Below are 23,083 nucleotides of genomic sequence, written 5' to 3' on the forward strand. Positions count from 1 at the left end.
ATAGGAACCCCATCCATCACTTGATGCCTTGTCTTTTTGCGTGAGGTGGTCTCTAACAGTTCCTATGTGCATTGTAGGGCATTTTGTTTAAGGTCCTTCCTTTTGAGTCTTGAAAGTTTCTTACATCACAGGTCCTTGGTATATTCTGGATGATATCCCCAAACTTCGACCCCTTGAAATTGCCTGTTTCCATTCTTTCTGTTGGACTTAGGGTTTCAGTCCTTTCTCCCACACAATACCAGATCATCTTCTCCTTTTCCTCACCTGCCCCATGTCCCCTTTCCCTCCCCGATCAATCAAACCTCCACCTTGTTATTGTTGTCTTCCCACTCCCAGATGGGAGTGATGTGTCCTCACATGGGGCCCTTTGGTTTGCTGAACTTTCTGAATTCTGTTAACTGGATCTTGATTATTACATATATTTTCTTTAACTAATATCAACCTATAAGTGAGAACATACCATGCATGTACTTTTGGGTCTGAGTTACCTCACTCAGGGTGATTTTTTTAGTACATCCTTTTGCCTGCAAAAATCAGGATGTCCTCGTTCTTAATAGCTGAGTGGTATTCCACTGTGTAAAGGAACCACATTTACTGTATTCATTCTTCTTTCATGGGGCACCTGTTCTGTTTTCCAGCTTCTAACTATCAAAAACATGGCTCCTGAGAAAAATGTGGAACATGTGCCCCTGTAGCATGGTGGGGCCTCTTTTGGGTATATTCCAAAGAGTGGTATTGTTGCTTCTTCAGGTAGACCTATTTCCAATTTTTTTGAGGAACCTCTGATTGATTACCAGTGTGGTTGTACCAGGTTCCAATACCAGCAGTTGGGAGTGTTCCTCTTTCTCCACATACTTGACAACATGCACTTTCCCTGAGTCTTTTATCTTAGTCATTCTCATTGATGTAAAGTGGAAACTCATGGTCATTTTCATTACATTTCTCACATCACTAAGGAATTTGTACATTTCTTTAGGTGCTTCTCAATCATTCAAGATCCCTCTGTGGTGAATTCTCTTTTTACTTCTATAACCCACTCTTTGTTTGGATATTTTTCTTTATTTTTTTGGTTAGTTTTCGAGATTTTTAATATATGTTTGATATGAGCCCTCTATCATATGTGGAGGTAGTGAAGATTCTGTCCTAATCTATAGGTTATTTCCCTAATTTCTTTCTCAGTCAATTTATCAGTCAGTTTGATTTATTTGAGTTAATTTTATATTTGTCAACTTTGCCGAACTTGTTTATCTGTTGGGGTAATTCTCTGGAAGAATGTTTGTGATTAATTATATATACTATCATATCATATGCATATAATGATACCTTTATTTCTTCTTTGCAAATTTGTATCCCCTTGATCTCTATTTGTTGCCTTATTTTTCTAGCTAGCACTTTGAGTACTATATTTATTATATATCGGGAGAGTGAGCATCATTCGCTTGTCTCCCACTATAGTGTGATTCCTTCAGGTGTCTCTCCATTTATTTGGTGTTGGCTGTTTGTTTGTAGTAAATTGTTATTATTATGTTTAGGTATGGCCTTGGATTCCTGATTCATCCAATACTTTAAACATGTGAGTGTGTTATATTTTGCCAAATGTTATTTCTGCATCTAAGGAGTGATCCTGTAGTTTTCTTCTATGAGTTTGTTTATATGGATTTCTAAGAGTTTTTTAAGTAAATTACTTAAACAGATTTTTTACATTGAACATTTCAAATGTCCTCTCCCTTCCTGGGTTCTCCTAACCGGTCCCTGCCTCTCAACCTCCCGGGTCCTGTTTCCATGAACATGATTTTCCCATGCCCTCAACTCCTGACTCACTGCCCTAGCACTGAGCCTTCACAGGACCAAGGGCCTCCCCTCCCATTGATGCCAGATAAGGCCATCCTATGCTACATAGGCAGCTGGAGCCATGGGTCCCTCCATGTATATTCTTTGGTTGGTGGTTTAGTCCTTGAGAGCTCTGCTGTGTTTGGTTCAATGATATTGTGGTTTTTTTTTGATGGGGTTTCAAAACCCTTTAGCTTCTTCAGGTCCTCCCCAACACTTCATTTGGGTCCCAGTGTTCAGTATGACGTTTGGCTGCAATTATCCGTATCTGTATTGGTAAGGCTCTGACAGAGACTCTCAGCAGATAGCTATATCATTCTCCTCTCAGGAAGCACTTCTATGCCTCAGCAACAGTATCTGCATTTGGTATGTGCCTACAGCGTAGATCCCTAGGTGGGATAGTACTCTTTTGTATAAATGTACCACACTTTCTTCATACATTCCTCTCTTCGAGGGCATCTGGGTTCCAGCTTCTGGCTGTTATAAATAAGGCTGTTATGAACATAGTGGAGCATGTGTCCTTGTTATATGTTGGAGCATCTTTTTAGTATGTGTCATGAATTGGTATACTATCCTCAGGTAATACTATCTCCAATTTTCTGAGTGATTTCTCTGAGTGACACACATCCTCATAAGCTTCTTCTGCCACCTGAGTATCTGGTCTAAGGCATTCTGACTTGTGTGAGGTGGAATCTCAGTGTCATTTTGATTCCATTTCCATGAAGACTGAGAAATCCCTTGGGACAAAGGCAGGTGTTAATTATAATACAGAATATTAATATTTAAAGTTGGCTTCCTTAAAATGTTAAACAAAATATTTTTTAAAGCTGCTGCCACCTTCAGCGGATATTTGAGACTAAGCAGTTGTGTCCACAGGTTGAGGGTTAGCTACAAGAGCTCAAAGATATGTAACATTTCTACTTATGTAAGAGAAAGTCCTTGAATTCTCAGACAATATAGTATAATTGTTGTAATATATTTATTCTCAGGTAATAGCTACAACTGCCTACAATAAATAGTTGGCTGCTGGAGAAAATTACAAAAAGCAAAAAGAATGACATAATGTTTAGACAGAAATGTTAGAGTAAATTACAGGCCATTTTCACACAATTTGCATCACACCATGTTATGAAGACTGGGACATAATTCTTTCCTATGGTTTCAAAATTTCCCTGTCTCTTATGACTGGGTACAGATATCAGCAAACCTCCACAACTCTGCCAGAAATTCTATGGAAAGTGAATTTTCAAGGAATTTTACTTTCAATTTTATTTTGTTATGAGGATATTGAGAATTAGAGTAAACATTAATTTAGGCAAAGTCCATATTTGTTGGTAGAATTCTCCAAAACTATTAGGGTTTTTTATTGGAAAGGAGAAATTTGATTAAAAATGTTAGATCTTCTTTTTAAAAAAAAACTTTAATTATTGGAATGACACTGTTAAACAGAAGTAGAGCATTCGACAAACACAAAACTCTAGAGACAGATACCTGAACCTATAAGGGAAAACAGTTACAGCAGAAACCAGAAAAACAGCTACAAAAATATTTTAAATGTCCTAAAAATGACATTGTTTCCTTCCTCAATCAAATTTCATCCAGAATACCGAGTCTTTTATTTAGGATATATGTATATTTCACATATAATTCTATTTTAATAAGAACCATCTTTGGATCCTGTAATAGTCTATCTGTTGTAATATATTTATTCTCAGATAATATTGAAACTGCCTCAGTTTCCTCACTTGATGTGGGCACATCTCATTGGTCTTTTGCTATTGGACCCAATGATAGACCACATCAACCCTTTTTATAAAAGATGGTTTTGTGACATAGTTTGCAAAGTACTACATAGAACTGCTTTAACCTTTGTTTTGCAAGGACCATTTTTTCTATAAGCAAGAATCCACTTGTCTTCCTAACTGAGTATGTTTCTCATTCCTCCTGTTTTCAAGATGGTTTCTTATCACTCCGATCCTTTTTCAGCCAGCCTTCCTCAGTAGTTAGACATTTTTCATCCACTGGCCCTCCACTTGCTCTTTGGCTGTAAATTATTTGCTAAGATCCAATGCTAAACTCTGATATAACCAAAATGACTTCACAAAAAGACTACATTGAAGTTTCTTTTGCATTCTTAACAAACTCCTTTTCTGACAATATAAAAAGAGTAATAAATATTTTTTAAAAAGGACAAGTATTTGTTTAATGTCACTGAGACGACTATCCATACACTGTAATTGGCATAACTCTTGAGGACAAATTATGTAGCACTGAAACAAGCATCTCTTATAAAATTTGTCTCTGCCTTCTGTGTTTAGGTACATTTTGGCGGATATATTAAAGAACTTCAGAATTCAAAGTATGTCCTGTATTAGATATCCACATTCCATTTAAAGAATCACATCTAAATTTACGTTAAAAACAATAACAACAGCTTACGAATCTGCTAAAAATCCCAAGAAAAATTTTCATTTTAAAATTATGCTAAGTGGTTCGTGATTTCTGTGATCCCTCAATTAAAGCTGAACTCTCCACTTCCTTATATAGAAAGCAAAACATAGTTTTCGGCTCATTTGTAAATTTATATTTGAAAAAAACAATACCGAAAAACAGGAGGACTTGTACTACTCGTATAATTACGAATTCATTCAAACGAAATTATCCTAAACCTGAAAACTGGAAAAGCAAACCACGGTTTCGTGTTCTTGCAAGCATATTAAGTTAATGAAAGAGTGTGTCACTTCTAAGCTTGGCTCCAGAGGAAGTTGAAAACCGAAAGGAATTTTGGTCCTTGTAGTTTCACCATGTTAATAGTCTTTCTGGAAGCCTGGAAGCTGGGGATGGCGGGGTGGGGGAGGGGTGAGACATCGCAGCCTGCAGCGCTTTTATGACTTACTTCCTGTAGCGGGTCTACTGATTGGAGCAGTACTCTGCAATTGGATTTTAGTTATTGTTGACTGTACTGAAAAGAGAAAAGGATTCCTCGGTATTTTCTAGAAAGCATATTTTTCTAATTAATGTAATACTAAATCCACTCATCAAAATAGTCTAAGTGAAACTTAAAAGTGTTAAACATACCACTCATCCCAAGGAGGGCTGCCAATTGCTTTGTGCAGCAACAGTTAAATCACTGATGGTTCCTTCACCCAGCATTGATGAGAGGTTTTGGTCCTAACCTTACTGTAACTTTTTATGCTAAGGTCGGGTGTTCTGTTAACACATCCTTGGGAAGCCAGTTACCAGGGTTTTTGTTGTTATTTTGTTTTGTTCCTGTTGTTGTTGTTGCTTGGCTTTTTTTTTTTTTTTTTTCAGAGCTGGGGACCGAACCCAGGGCTTTGCGCTTGCTAGGGAAGCATTCTACCACTGAGCTAAATGCCCAACACCACTTTGCTTTGTTTTTAAAGGGAATGGAAGGAGTGGATCTGGGGTGACAGGAGAACTATTGTGGAGAGATGCATAGAGTGGTTGAAGGGAAATGGAGTGTAATGAGCGAGAGAAGAATAAACGTAATAATAATAATAATAATAATAATAATAATAATAATAATAATAATAATTGTCATAATAAAAATTGAATAAGACTAATAGTGAAAACGAGAACAATAGTAATTTGCTCAATACCCTTCTTTATGTATATATAAGAGGAAAAAGTCACTTAGAAACAGAATTATGTTTATTCTAGTAAGGCTTATCTAACAGCTCTTGGTAGAAAGTTACAAAGCAGAGTTCAGTATCTACAAACAAGGTAAACTGACCTTTTTAACTGGTTAGTTACAATGTTATCCCCAATTTTTAGGGACCCCAAAAGGCCCTATTGGAGCCAATTCTAATGTAAATATGTAAGGGTCTTTATTATGAACACTATTTCAAGGTATCCCACTCTCCCCATTACAGCATATCAGAGGGAGAGACCCCAGTTTAGGTATTCGGTGTTTTTATTATGGTTAAATCAATTTGTGAATTTCCATAAGGGTCAACAAGTTAATATTTTATAAACTGCATTCTGGTGTATTCTGCAGGAACAGAACACAGGGACAAACCCAACTGATGAACAGGATGGTTTTCTATTCTCTGCAGGATGTCTTAAGACATTTATGTGTATCTTGACTCTTATTGTAGCCTGACTAACTGTTGGTAAGGGGCAAGGGGTGGGCATAGGATGATTGTGTAGGTGAACTTTGTGACTCTCTTCCTAGAGTTGGAGTTTAGTCCTTGGCTCAGAAAATGGTACTTCTTCTTAAATAGATTTGGTTGGGATTGACAAAAGGTTAACAATTTTGATAAGCAATCATCCTAAGAGGAATGATTGAAGAGAGGTTGATTTAAGGATAAAAGTTTTGTACCACTTGCAAAACAAACCTGGGGTGCGAAGGGTTGTCTCCATGCTGATATCTGAGGACTACCTGCATTCAGAAGCCAATAGGATCTACCTGTAGGTCAACTGCTTCTGATCATTCAGAATAACATCCGAAACCCGTCCACCCAACCACTGTATAGAGCTAATTGCCCAAACTTAATAAAAAAAAATAGCATATATCCTTGGCCAATCCAGAAGTACTAATGACCATCACTGAAGAAGGTATCTGAAATTACTGTTGCCAGAAGTTCTGCCCCCATCATGGTTGCTGAAAAAAGTAAATGTGGCAACTCTCCAATGATGGGGTATTTTAAAGTACAACCGGCTTCAGCACCTCAACTAATAAAGACCTATTTGTTATGTAAATTGTAATGTGACTGAAAATATGCAGAAAATGCAAATATAAAGAATGAAACATAAATATATACACAATTGTTAAATAAATCGATTTCACTTTTAAATCTGTATTTTGTATGTGCTCATGGCAAATATTTCTCTCCATCTGGTTTTAATGTCAGTCAGTCTCAGAGGATATTTATTGAACTTTATTTTGTTAATTTGTGTATAATGTGATGTGCCATCTAACAGCGTCCTGCAGCATTCTTCCTATATCTCTGAAGAACATACCTTAAGTAGTCCATATAGACATCAGGGATAGGATTTGACTTTGAGATGACTGTTTAAATTCTTAGAAAACAGCACCATTATTTCATATTCTTTATCCCTCTGCACTCTACTAAGCATCTTTTTAGAAGTTTCCATCACATTTTCTGTTTTTTTCAAATAGTGTATGGCACAGTGAGCCATATAGAGATACTCACTCCTTTAAGCATAGTTTAGATTGTGGATCTAAGTGCAAGAATGAATTCTATGTTGTAGCTCTATGAGAGCTAAAAAGAATTTATACCCTGAGAATTCATTTATCATGACCATTTCCTTTGCTATATGCTCTTTGATTTTCCTATCATCATCACAAATCTGCCCATGAAGCTTAGTGCTTCATAGTTTCTCTTCCCCCACTTACAGATTACAAGTTTTTTAAATTCATCACCAATATTTTATTCAGGAGTTGGCTGTCCCCTTTTGTACTGATGAAACCACAAAATTGTATATTTGTGTGTATATACATGAACACACAGACATATATGGTATGTTTTATGTACATGTATATATATACATATACATATATTATACAAGCTATACGTACATATTCAGGTATATATTATATTATTTCATATAATAAAATGCTTAATACCCATATCTTAAATATGATTCAAAATATGGGTGCCCTTTTTTCTCTGGCCTCCTGAATACTTCCTGAATACTTATACTTTTATTGTCCCTTGTAACTCTAATTTCCATAGACTAAAGTTTTTAAATTTGAGAGACACCACTCTTAAAGAACCTGTAGCTGGTGTGTGTGTGTGTGTGTGTGTGTGTGTGTGTGTGTGTGTGTGTATGTGTATGTGTGTGTGTGTGATGTGTGCGTATTTGTGTGTGTATGTTTGTGTGTGTATGTGTATGTATGTGTGTACTATTATTATTTGTCTGTGCCTTGTGGTTCCGTATGCTCAGGTAGTGTGTGTCTACATATAAAAACTTTAACTCCTTTTTGCCTCAGCATTTGTATAAAAATGGTGTACACTCTTTTGTAAAATGCACTTATTCAGTGGAAGGAAAATTATGAAAATACAGTTTTATAAAAGAGTGAGGAACATTTTGTAACTTAAAAACTTGACATGCTCTCTAAAAACCACGTGGTACAATGAGAATATTAAATCCTGAATGTACTTCGGTGAATTTCAAACTCACTGTATTTCTCGTTTTTAAAGTAACTCAATAAAAAAAGTATTTTTGAAGTATTAAGGTGGGGAGGAAAATCATAGAGATTGACTTGTAGTCAATATATGCATGCCCATGCGTACCTACACACATATATGTGTATATAATCAAAAATATATCCCCTTATGCACACAAGGCAAATAACAATATCCTAAAAGTTTATCAATCAATCAAAATCTGAGAGGATTTTGTGTGTGTGTGAAAGCTACTTTTGGTTGACACCTTATATAAAATCAGGAATTAGGTAAAAGTCCTGATTTGAGGACACTTTTGAATAAGTTTTACTTAGTTTTAAATTGGAATGACTACTTTCAATCTGGATCTTTGAGATGTGAAGATGCAACATTTAATTTAATATTTAAAATCTGACTTTAATATGGGTTGCATCTTCTACTGTAATCCTATGAAAGGACAGGGTAGAAGGAATGTTTTTCTGTTTCCCTTCCTTGATTTTACCTCACTACCATATCCATTACTTAATTGTTCTTAAAGACTGCTTTTATCATAATCCTGTTGTATGCCACAGAGCAGCTAAGACATGTAGCATGAACAACTACAAGGTTCTTGGATCTTCTATTCATAGACAGCTATTATTCAGCTAGATTGACTACAGCCTGTAAATCATTTGAAATCATCTCAGGTAGGATATTATATATTTATTTCATAATTTCTGTTACTCTAGCAATCCATGACTAATAAAAAGAGTGAACAGGAAATTATACCATTTTTACTGATATCAACATGTATAAGGTAGATGGGCGATTCCAGTTTCACTGGACAACATTGGGAAAAGAATGATTAAAATGAAGAATCATGTTTCTATACAAAAACTGTTTTAATAACAAAGGAATCCTCCAATTTTAATTAAAGGGGACCTCTATCACATAAAAGAGGTCACTGTGAGCCTTAATAAGATGTCATGTTGGCATTAAATATCCTCTGCTCCTTAATCAACATGAAATATATTCTTACTTGAACTCTCAGTGGCATTTAGCAATGTCACTGGGTGCCTATCTTTTTTTGCAGGCTTGTAGTGATTCAGAGATTGGTTCTGAGGATTTTTCAGCAAGTGTCTCCATTCCTTTGAGAATAACTTCTGTTTGTGCAATAAGGGGCTTTTGTTTAAAAACTGAAGTTAGTATAGAAAAAAATTGGCAAAATATAACACCTCATCATGTCAAAATTCTTGGATAGAACAAAAATTCACAGAACATACCTAAACATAATAAAAACAATATACAGAAAACTAACAGCCACCATCAAATTTAATGGAGAGAAACTTGAAACAGCCCAATAGTAAAATCAGTAACAAGACAAGGCTGCTCACTGTTTCTCTTTTTATCCAATACGTTACTTGATGTTCTAGCCAGAACAATTAGAAAAAAAAATGTCAAAAGGAAACAAATTGGAAAGGAAGAAGTTAAAATATCACTACTGGCAGATTAAATGACAGTATAGTTAAGTGACCCCAAAGTTCCACCAGAGAATAACTAAGCCTGATTAAAAAAAAAAACTTGACCAAAGTGGCTGAATATAAAATTAGCTCAAATGAATAGCCTTCTTCTATGGAAAATGCAAATGCACCAAGAAAGATAATAGGAAAACAACACCCTTTATAATAGCCACAAATAATATAAAATATCTTGCTGTGACCCTAACTAGCAAGTGAAAGGTCTGTATGACAAGAATTTTAAATCTCTGAAGAAAGAAATAAAAAAAAGACCACAGAAAATTGTAAGACTTCACATGATCATGGAGGAGTAGGATTAACATAGTAACTATGTTCATTTATCAAAAGGAATCACACTTTCCATGAAATCCCGATCAAAATTCCAACTCAATTCTTCACAAATATAGAAAGACTAATTCTCACCATTTTCTGGAATAATGAAAAACCCAGTATAGTGACAATTATATCCAACAATTAAGGAACTTCTGCGTGAATCACTATCCCTGAACTCAAGCTTTGCTACAAAGGAATAGTGATAAAAACTGAATGGTATTGGTACAGAGACAGCCAGGTAGATGAATAAAATAGAACTGAAGACCCAGAAATGAAACCACACACGTATGTTCACCTGATCATTGACAAAGAAGTGAAAACAGTACAGTCAAAAAAGTAAGCATTTTCAACAAATGGTGCTGGTCTCAGTGGAGATCTGCAAATAGAAAAATGGATATTGAACGATTTTTATCGTCTTTTACATTTCTCAACTCCAAGTGGAACAAGGACCTGCACATGAAACCAGATACACTCAATCCGATAGAAGCAAAAATGGGAAAGAGCCTTGATCATATTGTCACAGGGGAAAACATCCAAACATAACTCCAATGGCTCAGGCTTTGAGATCAACAATTGATAAATGGGACCCCATTAAACTGAAGATTTCTGTAAGGCAAAGGACACTGTTTAAAGAAAAAATCAACAACAACCATGTAACAATCCTATATCTGATAGAGATGTAATATCCAAAATATACAAAGAACTCAATAATTTAGACTCCAGAGAATCAAGTTATCCAATTTAAAAATGACGTATAGAGCTAAACAGAAAATTCTCAACTGAGGAATCTTGAATGATCATGAAGTCCCTAAAAAATTGTTCAACATACTTAGTCTTCAGGCAAATTGTATCAAAACAACACTTGTATTCCAGTTCATACCCAAAAGAATGGGTAAGATCAAAATCTCAGTTGACAGTAGATAGTGTCAATTATGTGGAGAAAAAGGAACACCCCTCCATTGTTCGTGGGATTGTAAGAAGGTACAACCACTCTGGAAGCAGTCTAGAAGTTCCTCAGAAAATTGGAAATATATTTACCTCAAGACCACTGTCATTCAAAAGATGCTCCAATATATAACAAGAACATGTGTTTGGTTATGTTCATGGCAGCCTTATTATAAGAGCCAGAAGCTGGGATCAACCCAGATGTCTATCAACAGAAGAATGGATACAGAAAACATGGTATGTTTACACAATTGAATACTACTTAGCTAATAAAAATGAAGACTTTGCCAATATTGAATGCAAATGGGTGGAACTCGAAAATATCATCATGAATATGATAACTCTGATCCAAAAGGACACTCCTAGTATTGCCTCACTGATAAATAGATATTAGCCTCATATCTCAGAACTCCCATGACTCACAGACCCTATGAAGCTTACCAAGTGTGGATGCTTCCATCCCATTTAGAGGTGGGAAAAAATAATCATGGGAGGCAGAGGCAAGGAAGGACTTGGTGTAGGGGAGTTGGTTGTGGGGGGATGAAGGGAGGGGAGGGTTAGTTGTGGGATGAGACTGGAGAGAAGTGCAGAATGACTGGATAATGAATACAAATATGATGCAGGCTTGAGGTATGGAGGGGGACTAGAAAGTCCTAGATGCCAGGGATGCAAGAGGCCCTCAGGACATAAGAGGGATGATGTTAGCTAAGATACACAAAAGCGTGGAGATACTACTTGAAGAAACCAACTTTCATAGATAGACATGGTCTCCAATTGAGGGATAGAGCCATCCACCCACCTCAAATTCTTTAACCCAGAAATGTTCATGTGTAAAGAAAATGCAAAAAAAAATGAATTAGAGACTGAAGGAGAGGCTATCTAGTACCCGCCCCACTTTAGCAACCATCCATTTGCAGAGGCAAAAAATACTATTGCTGCCAAGAAGTGTTTTCAGATAGGAATCTGTTATAACTATCCTTTTAGAGGCTCTAGCCCCTAAAATAGATGCAACTCCTGACAGGCAGCAAGTAGACTGATCCCAGGGACCCCAATGGAATTGTTATGGGAAGGAATGCAGCCAATATATGGTTTGCAATCTCTGGAAGAGCAGCTTTATCAACTATCTGGATTCTTCAGAGCCCCCAGGAACAATTACCAAACAATCAGTATGATACTTGTGTCCATGGCTCCAGCTAAATGTGTAGCAGAGGTCTGCCTTCTTTAGCATCATGGTAAGACCGTGTTATTACAGAGACTTTACATTGTATTTGCTTTACGTTGAGAAATCAAACTTAAGCTATACAGGAAACTTTCCTTGCTGGCTAGTTTTAATAGTGCTAGAAGATGACTCTGCGTTTTCTAAGTACAGGGAAAAACTTCATAATTTTCTTATCCATTGATAAACCTTAAAGGCTACATTAATGGCCTGCCACGTCAAATGCACTCGTAGTCTAATTTTGGTAATACTACTTATTCAAGTAACCAACCTCATTCTTGATTAGAATCAATGCCTTTTCTGCAGCAGAGAATTCCGGAATGGTACTGCAAACATTGGCAGCAAACATACCTAAGAAATTTGTAGATCCTAGCAGAGAATATAATAATATTATTTTCCTAAATGGTCATTTTGTCAAATACCCTTTTAACTATTGTGTTTATTTCCATCGTTACATTCTCACGATTCTTTGAGTAGATAAGACTCTTATTATAGTGGGTGTTGATTAGCACTAGAATGAATAACTACTAAAAATACTGAGAATAAGGACTATTATTATTCAGCCACAGTTGGGACATCTCAAACAACCTGCTTTGGCATCAAGATATATTAAAGAAAAAGTTGCAGGAATTAAATAACCTAGAGGATTAGAGAAATGCTGTGAAATGCTGTCTCTATAAATGTCATGGCTGTTGTAAATATGAACTCCAATGGTTACAGTTAAAGGTACACCTGTCACAAGACCAAGGACAAATTCAAGGAAGGAGGATGAAGGTTTTCTCAAAACTCCAACCATGCATGCAGACATTGCTATTGGAGTAAATGTCTAGTAGGGAAGCAAGTGTCCTGTTTCCTTAGAAATGTGGTCACTGGTAAGGATAAAGTGAACCCATTCCAGCATTAAGGCAAGAAAGGACTAACTCAGACCTAGCGTCCTAGTAAATGAAGAAACTCAAAGTATTTTCATTAAAATCAGAAACAAGACTAGGAAGGTCACATTCCATGTCTTATTCAGTACAATATTAGGAATCTTAGGGAAGCAACAAGTGTGTAAGTTATAAAGACAGTAGGAGTAAGAAAAGCAGAAGTCAATTCATGATCATTTAAATATGATAGGATCCTATAAGTAAAAGGTACTAAATATATAACCAGAGACTGCATAGTGCTAGTAATTACATTCAGTAATGTTCCAGGATTAAAAGTTAGTGAAAAAATAATGTTTCTGTAATGAATATTTTGAGAAGGAAATAATAGACACAATATCCTTTACAATACATATATATTATAAATTTATGTGCAACATTGTTAAATATATTATAGATATATATTAACACCATGTTATGAAAAGTATCATTTATGTACATATATACATATATGTGTGTGTATGTGTACATACAATATATACTATATATGATAACTGTAGAAAATTCAAAAGTTTATAATGAAAATGTAAGGTATAAGAATTGCAAATTTAAGAAAATTAAAACAGAAAACAGAGCTCTACATGTCTTTTATGGTCATGGATTATCAGGGCTATTCTTATGAAAATTGCCATTCTAACAAAAGGAATTCACTTATTCAATGTAGTAATCAGTAATACCCATGCCAACTAAAACAATATAGCTGTAACGTTATACGGAAACAAAAAACACAATTATTGTATAAAGAAAACATGAATAATAAAAGAGTTGTAGAAGACATTATGTCAGGGTTTGGGGATTTGAGCTCAATGGTAGAGCGCTTGCCTAGCAAGCACAAGGCCCTGGGTTCGGTCCCCAGCCCCGGAAAAAAAAAAGGAGACATTATGTCAGATGTAAATTTATATGACATAGCTAAATAACAAAAGTGTGTGGTATGGTATTACTATGCTATATCTATATTAATCAACACAGAAGCAAAAACCTTCAAGACCCCTCAAAGTGTTGTTGGCATTAGTCACAACAGGCCTTTACTTTGGAAATACATTAAAAATTTTAAACCCAATCAACATTTTGAAATAGAAAACAAAATACAATGACATAAAGGATATGACATGTCTCTGTGGACCGCTGTGTTCAAGAGTTTATAATAGCCTGCACTGGGTCTTCTGTTCATATCTTACAAAATTCAGTTTAGTGTTTTTATGGGATTCCTACATATGTTAGGAAGTGGGTTTCTGATTCTTCTGCCTATTTATTTGGCAATTTTTCTCCTGTTGGGTTGCCTTGTCAACACTCAGTGTCATGGTTTTTGTTTATCTTATTATATTTCATTTCATTGTGCTTGGTTGTTATAATTTGGGATGCATGGTTCTAAAGAAAAAAGGAATTAGTTATAGAAGGGAATGGAGGTGGGGAGGAACTGTGAGGAGTAGAAAAAAGGAAACTGCAATTATGGTTGATTGTATTAAAATAAATTTTCAATGAAAATATAAAATATGATACATTTCAATGAAAAAATACAGTTACAAATCAACTGCAAACAAACAAACAAAAGAAAAAGACAATACACATCCTTGTTGATTTTCTGATGAAGAATGTCCAATAACAAAAAATTAGCACATTATTTTCCTATCACATAAATTCAAATCAATCAGGGGGCAGAGCCAAAATAAAAAAGATAACATATCCAAAGAATGTTATCCCTTATCCGCCAGTTTATTGTGGAATCTGTTCAACTTTACAAAATTTAAGAAATACTGATAAATAACAAAAATCAAAGGATAATAAAGGACTGTAAACATTCAAACTAGGTTACCTTATTAGATCTCAGAAAATAAGTTTATTATTCTGTAACACTGTTTTATATATATATATGTATACGTATACATATACATATATATATATATATATTCAGTGTGTGTGTGTGTGTGTGTGTGTGTGTGTGTGTTGTGTAAAAGATATCCCACATTTCCATATTATGGGACTTCATACATCTGAATTTACTCTCCACTACCCTCTGTTAAACCAATTTTTAAACCCCTTTTCTTTATTATAAGTATCATAGTGTAAGAACTGCTACTACTGTGGTTTCCCTCTGACGATAATCTGTATATTAATCTTCTAGTGATTTTTTCCCCTTCATATCCTTCAGGGCGTGGCAAAAACTAATTTAAATACCTGTAGAAATTTTATTTTTATGCAGCACCTGTATACCAACACAGATGTTCTTTTTTTATCTGACTGCCATTATTCCCACACACCAATAATCCACAATACTGTCAGCTCTTTGAAATGTTAATGTTCACCTTGTAAGAGAACTGAGATAAAGTGACAGGGCACATTGAAGGCTCAAGGGAAGGGCCACTGCAGCTAACCGAACACAACACAGGAAAAAATGAAGTCAGGTACACATGTAATAGTTTTCTGATCTGATCCTTCAAAGACGTGAGATATATAGAATAATTTTCTAATTGCAACATATTTGAAACACTTAATGTGCAAAAATCATGTCTACCTAAAAAACACAGGATCAAAGTGGGAGCTGACCTTGGTTGCTGCCCTGCCTTGCTGATCATTCCTAGGGTGGAGGTAACAGGCACCTTTGACTGCTTTTCTCAGAACTGAACCTGCTGCACTGACTTGATTAATCACAGTCCCAACCCCCAGTCTGTGCCTGTGAGCCAGCACAACCATGCAGTCACACATGTGTGCATGTTTCCAGGCTCCAGGGATTCAAAATCTGTTCTAAAGCTAACAGCATAAGCAGGAAGTGATGAGCTTTAGGCTTTCCTATTGCTAGTATGGAAGAGGCGATCTTCACAAGCTCTTTAGAAATCAGTTAGGAGTAAAATTAATGTATTTCCGGGGCAACGGGGATACATAATGGAGATTTATAGTCATCTTTAGATTTCTAAAGGAAAGAAAGAGTGCTTAGGAAAAACATAACGAAACTAGGGAACATACAAAAGCTCTCTATACTTGTAGTACTATGATGAGAAATGACTAAGGAATAAAAGATTCTCCCTTAAAACATTCTGCACTATTCAGGTTTTACTTGATTAGGTGGATTTTTAAACTTTCCTATGTGTTCATGTAAGTGAAAACCTTACCAGGTAGAAAATATTTGTTGTTTAATAAAATAATTGGTTTATCTTTCAGTAATGAAGTTTATTTCCCTCGTGTTTTAAAAAGCTTTGCTATGATATAATTTTTATTTACTTTTATTTGTTTATTTTTAAAACAGAGTATTACTCATTAGAATTTTCTGGACTTGTACCTCACATTTTAGAACAGACATGCTTTGAACTCTGAGATCAACAGCTTCGGCTTCTTAAATGCTAGAAGGAAAGTCAGGTGCCACCATGGATACCTAGATTCATTATTATGCTTTCAATCACTACATTTATTTTAGCAACATGGATAATGGATATGGTGAATTTGATGGTTAAGGAGTCATTTTCCAACATCAGTTTCCCTTCGACCATCTGAAAATTATCATTTTTCCCTTCAGCTCTGGAGATTCAGTTACCTGAATGATGTTGGCAAAGACTCTCTCCAGGTCTCTGGATATTGGCTCAGTTGTAATAAATGAGACAATGCAGTTTTGTTAGTGGCATTTTCGAAGGTAACAGAGAACTTCAAGGCCAAATAGACGCGTGGACCCTGGTAAAACTGTAGACCCACAGTGCCATCGAAGCTGCAGTTCTTCACCAAAGAGACATCTGATAGCAGGGTTTGGAGATAGCACTGTTAGTGGGCCCAATGATACATTAGAACTCTGCAAGTGCAAGGGATTCTTAATCCTATTTTATGTTGTTGAATACCTTGATCTCTACAATCCAAGACCTTTAGGCATCCTGTATCGTGTCTCTCAATTAGGGCTCTTTGTTCACTCTTGGTAAATTCCCAGGTTTCCCAGTCACTTTATATTTAATCATTTAGGTATATTTCTCTCTGTTTCTCTCGTTCTCTCTATCTGTCTCTCAGCCTCTGTCTGTCTGCATATTCTTCTCTCTGCCTCTCTCTGCCTCTCTGTCTCTCTGTCTCTCTGTCTCTCCCTCTCTCTCTGTCTCTGTGTGTGTGTGTGTGTGTATGTGTGTGTGTGTGCATGTGTGTGTATGTGCGGGAACACAATGTAGAAGTATATTGATGCCGAAGTCTGTGTATTTCTTCAGAAATGCAGTTCCATATAGTTTCAAAATTCCTGATATAATTTAGTGGAAATCACGTAAAGCACTCCTTGTTTTTATAAGCAGAAACATCACTCAGTCTCTTCTTTCCACATTTAAGCCTTGGTGATATAAATGCCTGCTGAATATGAGAATAAAAATGTAGAAAGGCTTCTGATTTTAAATTTTCCTACACAATAATTTTCCAGTAAATAAAAATATGAGTTAGCAATATCCTTTCTGCAAGTTAAAGACTACATAGGAAATAAATAAGGAATTAATAAATGTGTTAGCACCTTAGCATTTCTTCTACGTCCTACCCAATAGTTACACACATACTGCCAGGTAGGCCTGGCTAGATATAAAAGGGAGTGTTTAGACTCTCTCTATGCCTTTTTTTCTTCCTGAATTTCTTCTCCCACTCCATTTCTACATCTCCCCTTCCTCGATGTATTCCTGACTAGCCTCCTCCTCCCCTTATCTCCACCCTCTTCTTTGTGTCTACTCTTTTCCCACCTACACTTTCCATGCCCCTAAACAACTCTATTCTACACTAGACCCATCTTATGGCTCTTACCTTGGAGGAATGGATGCCTCTGCATGGGTCTGCTGAGGAATCCCATCAAACAAAACTGTGTTCCTTAAAAATATATCCTTGGATTTATAAGACACAACATTTGGTGTACTAACTTCGTTTTGCAAACTGGCAGGTTCACATTTCCTGCCACCTCACACACTTTCCAGCCATCGACTTAATATTCCTTTCTTCCCAAACAGGGGCAAATTGGAAAGATGACCTCCCACCACTCACAAATGAAGCCCTCCCACCACTCACACATTAGTCAGGGTAAAAGGCCACTTGTCTCTATTCATCTCACATCCACCCCCTCTAGTTTCCTTGGGAACAGAGGTATTCATAGCCTACAAGATTGGCCTTTCTAGCTGACTCCTCCTCTTAGGACCTCTACCCTTGGGTGAGTTCTATTTCTCTTCCTAAGATGGTTTCTCTCTCACTGATGAAAAATGCTAGGCCTAGGTAAATCATTCTACCTTTGGCACTGGCTCCACAGCTCAGGTGTTGGTCACAGCTCAACCCCTAGTTTATCTCCTAATGTCCTGACAATCTACTCTAGTTGATCATTCCATTCTTAATTATTACCTTATCATTGGGTTTCTGGAAGTAATAAGGTTAATAACTCCTATTCTCACTCAAAGAAAATGGCTTCATTGCTATTTTTAATCTCTGTACTGGGATGTCTCCTGGTCTTAAAGGCTTCCAAATTTGTTTCCAAAACCTGAAAGATAATAACTCTAAATGGCCTCTTAACCGCACATTGAAAAAACTTTTACAACTCTCACCAGCAATGTGAAAAATGGAACGTTTCTATGTATAGGAGTTCGCCCACCTTCCCTCCCAACCACTTTATTCCTTGATCCAACTAGCTTGCTCTCTGCTCCCTGAAACTTTATCTCTCCAGGTCTTTTTTCACTGCTGTTGACAGCTATTTGATCTAGCAGAAAGTCTTAAATTTCTGCCTCCTTGGAATTTTTTAATTCTTATTTCTTTCCATTCTGATATACCCTACCTCTAAGCCAGCTCTGTCGTGAGAAGGAGGAGCAGACATGCTCCATGGGCCTGCCTCAGATGTGCCACACCACCATTTAGACTGTACTGCTTAGATCATGCTGCTTGGAACCGCACAGTGGCAGAGGCTGCTTGAAGTGACAGGGAGGGAATCTCCTATCATTAAAAATAATGCCCTGGCCACCAGACAAAACATGCCTATTTGTATCTTTGCATGTTTGCCACTCCTGATACATAACCACGCTTCTGTAGGTAAATGTCATTCAGCTCAGAGATATATATAACAAACACCAGTGGAGCTATAGCTTCAGCACCATCTTGGATGAAGGCAACCCATGACTATTTGCCATCTTTTTTATGTGTATTCCTCACATGACATTTCTCTTTACGAGAACGGCCTGAATTAAAGATGCCATGAACACTTAACAATAAAGATAAAATTTTCATACTATTTCTGTCCAGCTGTGGTAAATAATTTTAATACTCATTTAAAGATTTACAACAGTAAATATGATTACTGCCTTAAATATGTGTTTAGCCAATGTTTTGATGCTGTTATTACTGCCATTAAGTCATAATCTCTTTGCTTCCTTGATACTAGTCAGAACCAATAATTAAAAACAGACATAGATTGTCTAATTCATATATATTTAACAGATCCTCTAAATCGTGTCAGAAATCTGCTTATTATAACATGAAATGTTTAAGTTTACTATGATAGATAGAGACCTCCAAATCCTCACAAATACCTGGCACAAGATCTCCAAGATGATGTCAGAACGACAAGTGTCTCTACCTGGATTGCGGTACAATGGCCACTATGAGAGATGAGTTCATTTTCTTGTCTGCTGCCAGGGCTCACCCTAATCTGTAGACAAACAGAGGACACCCAGAAAATTAAATGTCTCATATTGCCTAGGACAAGGTGAGTCATTGCTCCAAAATTCCTTCTCTACAGGAGAGCCTCTCATCTTCCCAGACTGATGGGCAGAATATCTTTGCATGAATTGTGATGGAGAACCCAGGGACCTGGAAAAACTGTTTAGGTAATGATCTACAGACTAACCTATGTCATTTTAATTAATATATTACATCTAGATTATAATTTATTCTTCCCAGACTTCTGATTACATTGCAGCTAAATTAATGAAAGTGGGACAGCTAAAAACAGACAACTAGTCCCTTACCCCAAGGTAATCCACTAATATATTTGGTCATTAGTCTATTCACTAATTAAGAATATCAGATCTGTTACTAAAATACAAAGGTTTGCCTTGCTTATAGACTTCATGGTAAAAGATATACAAGTTCAGATGAACTTACACAAATGAAATCTTCTGCTAATTCCTTACCTAACCTCAGTTTTCAGTTACTAAATATTTCATATTTATTCCCCTTACTATGTCATTGTTGTATCGGACTTTAACAGTTTAAAATTCTAATTCTTTTCAAGGGAGTTTTGATAAATTAGCCTAACCATAGTAAAACATTGCACTATATGACCCAACTTTAATAATCACAAGTTCCAATTTTGTTTCCTTTGATTGTCTTCTAAATATATACTTAAACTGTATCTCATGCTATATTTAAACTATCATCGATCAAAGTTACAAATTTAAGTTTCCTTTGGCTGTCTTCTACCTATAGACTTGAAGTGTTTCATACACTAAATTCATGTGATCAACAATCAAATTCACAAGAACATCAAATTTTGATTGACTTTTTAATGCACACATAAAAATGCTTTTCATTATACTAAATTTATACCTATTCATTCTCCTAGAGAGAAGCCCTTCTTTCTCCTTCTGCTCCCCAATAGAATTTTGTCTTCCCTAAGCTCAGTTTAAAAACTGTTCATGGTATTAACATGCATCTCTTTTGTAAATTCATACCCTCCAGGAAACACAGTCAGATCTACCTCTCATGGACAAAACAGGCTCCATCTGCCAATCAATAGCCAAGTTTCTGCCTGATATCTATTCCTCTCCTGTTCCCTGGATTTGAAACTCTCATCTCAACCACCAAGACCTAAGGGTTTCAAATATACACTTATGAAAACTTATTTTTCCCCAAACTTACTTAACTTTATTTTCTACCTCGTGTGTGTGTGTGTGTGTGTGTGTGTGTGTGTGTGTATGCATGTTAAGTGTGTGTGTTTCTATGTGTGTGGTTGGGACTGGTGGCATACACGAGGGCACGTGTTTCAGCATTTTTACAAATCAGGGCATTTACTAAAACTCTATATCCAGGACAGCTCCAGGAGAGCAACCGACAGAAGCTCCAGCCTATTCTCACAGAAACAAGCACTTTTCTGGGCCTTCACCTTCCTAACTACAAATGGACAGACCATAAACAGCAAGGAAACTTAGAAAGCTCCTAAGACTTGACCAACATCTCTATCCCCATTTTCTTAGGTTTCCTAGAGACACATCACTCCAAAGTCAGCAAGAAGCAGCTAAAGGTCACATTGAATCTATTGCTGATACACCATCACGTGTTTCTAGTTTCTCCTATTTTTTATTAGACAAAAATGGAGAAATTTTAGCACCTTAACGTTCTTTCTTTTAGGCTCCACCAAACAGATATTAGCAACATCCAGGTAGGCTGGGTTTGCAATAAATTGGACTTTTGCCTCTCTTCTCTTTCTCTGAATCCCTTCTATCTCTCTCCATTCTCCACATGTGGTTGGCTGGCCTCATCTCTCTGTTCCTCTTTCTCTCTCTGCCTCTCTTTCTTTCTCTGTTTCTCTCTTTCTGTCTCTTTTTTCTCTGTGTGTGGCTCTGTCTCTGTCTCTGTCTCTCTCTGTCTCTGTCTGTCTCTGTCTGTCTCTCTCTCTCTCTCTCTCTCTCTCTCTCTCTCTCTCTCTCTCTCCTTCTACTTCTACCTACCTCCCCTTCTTATGCCCAAGTAAATTCTATCCTATAGTAGACCTGTTCTATATCTCTTCCTTCTGAGGAAGGAATGAATCTGTATGGGCTTGCTGAGGCAAGTCCTCCCACCACACCATACCACAATCCACAAAATATATCCTTGGCTTTACAAAAACACCAAACTCTGATTCATATTTGAACAGCATGTACTGTGCATTATAAAATTGTGGAAAGAAAAAATATTCAAAAATAAAAAAGTTGTCTCTGACTATATATGGAAATAACTTGCTTCATACCCATGACAGAACTTTCAGAAACTATACCTGTGTGGCTAAATTTGATTCAATGTAACAATGAGCAGATACATATGGTAACATATCAATTCATGCCTTGCTGAGAGGAGGGGATGACCACCCATAAACAGACTGTGCTACTGCAGGTCACTCCCTCTGAAGGTTCTGCCAAAGCTGGAGAAGTTTAAATCTTCTTGAAAACATATGTCTATTGCCTATCATCCTGTACTTTAAAGATACCTATCAAATACTGATTAGTTGGAGGAAAAAGTCAGTAAAACTACAATGAAGCAGTGTTGTATTTGTCAAAGTTGTCAGAGTATGCCTGCAAGGGAGTACTTAATAAGACAAAGCTGATTTGATATTTTTAAAGGCAATGTTTATATCAATAGCACTTTCCAGATGTGGAGTTTCCTGTGTAGAATACACTGGCTTGAATGCAATCCTTCCTACTTAATGTACCTCTGAGCAGATTAAGATTAAGGCAGTTATATCATGGATTAGTATACATTACAAATGTTATACAATAGTGACAAAGTTAAAAATTACGTAAGGTTAGAAAACAAGAAAATGCATGTAAGATTTTTTTTCAGCTATCAAGATACTGTGTCAAGGTGGAATTTGGATGCTGAAAACTCATAAAGAAATACCTGTGTTTTTAAACAAATTACAATTTCTATTATAAAAGTAAGGAGTGATTGTTGATATTATTAAAAGCATCCTTCTGTGAGCTTTGGGTTTTAGAATTATTGCTTTGGACACATAAAGCCAACTTGTTAGTGAAAAGACTAGTGCTAAGGATCCACAACTTTGTGCTGACCACAAGAGAGGTTCTGCTTCCTAAATTAAGTTAAGATAATCCTGCTCAGTAATGATGGAAGCTTGTCTCTCAGGTGATTCTAAATCTCATCCAGTTGAAAAAGAAAATAACCATCTCAATATTATTTAAGAATAGAAACCTGTATAAGATGTATGCAGTAATCTATACTATGATAGTCTGTGGATAGATATCATGGCTTTGTAATCTCTGCATTTGATTTCAGTTAGAGAATTGGAAATATTATTTTTGAAACTTATAAAAAATTTGTATGTCCTACTTACGATATCTGTATAATGAAGGGGACTAAGAGACCAATTCAATGGTTACTTAACATGGGCAGTTAGAAGAATTGTTGCAGTATTGAATTAATAGATCATAAAATTGACCCAAATGATACATGGAACACTATCTGGGAATAAAAAAAAATGTGTACCTATAGTTTTTGTTTTTCTTG

The 23,083-nt window shown here is 36.2% G+C and overlaps 1 long non-coding RNA gene across 5 annotated transcripts in view; it reads right to left on the minus strand.

The window, feature by feature from the left end:
* The window catches only part of LOC134483413 (uncharacterized), a 723,689-nt gene that overhangs the window by 632,335 nt on the left and 68,271 nt on the right, over positions 1-23,083 (minus strand). For all 5 annotated transcript variants that reach the window (XR_010060293.1, XR_010060297.1, XR_010060294.1 and 2 more), the window contains exons 9-10: positions 19,396-19,514; positions 16,422-16,614 (exon numbers count right to left, since the gene is read on the minus strand). This is a non-coding gene — a long non-coding RNA (uncharacterized LOC134483413). The remainder of the gene's footprint in view (positions 1-16,421; positions 16,615-19,395; positions 19,515-23,083) is intronic.

Source organism: Rattus norvegicus, chromosome 1, assembly GCF_036323735.1.
Source record: "Rattus norvegicus strain BN/NHsdMcwi chromosome 1, GRCr8, whole genome shotgun sequence".
NCBI lineage: Eukaryota > Metazoa > Chordata > Mammalia > Rodentia > Muridae > Rattus > Rattus norvegicus.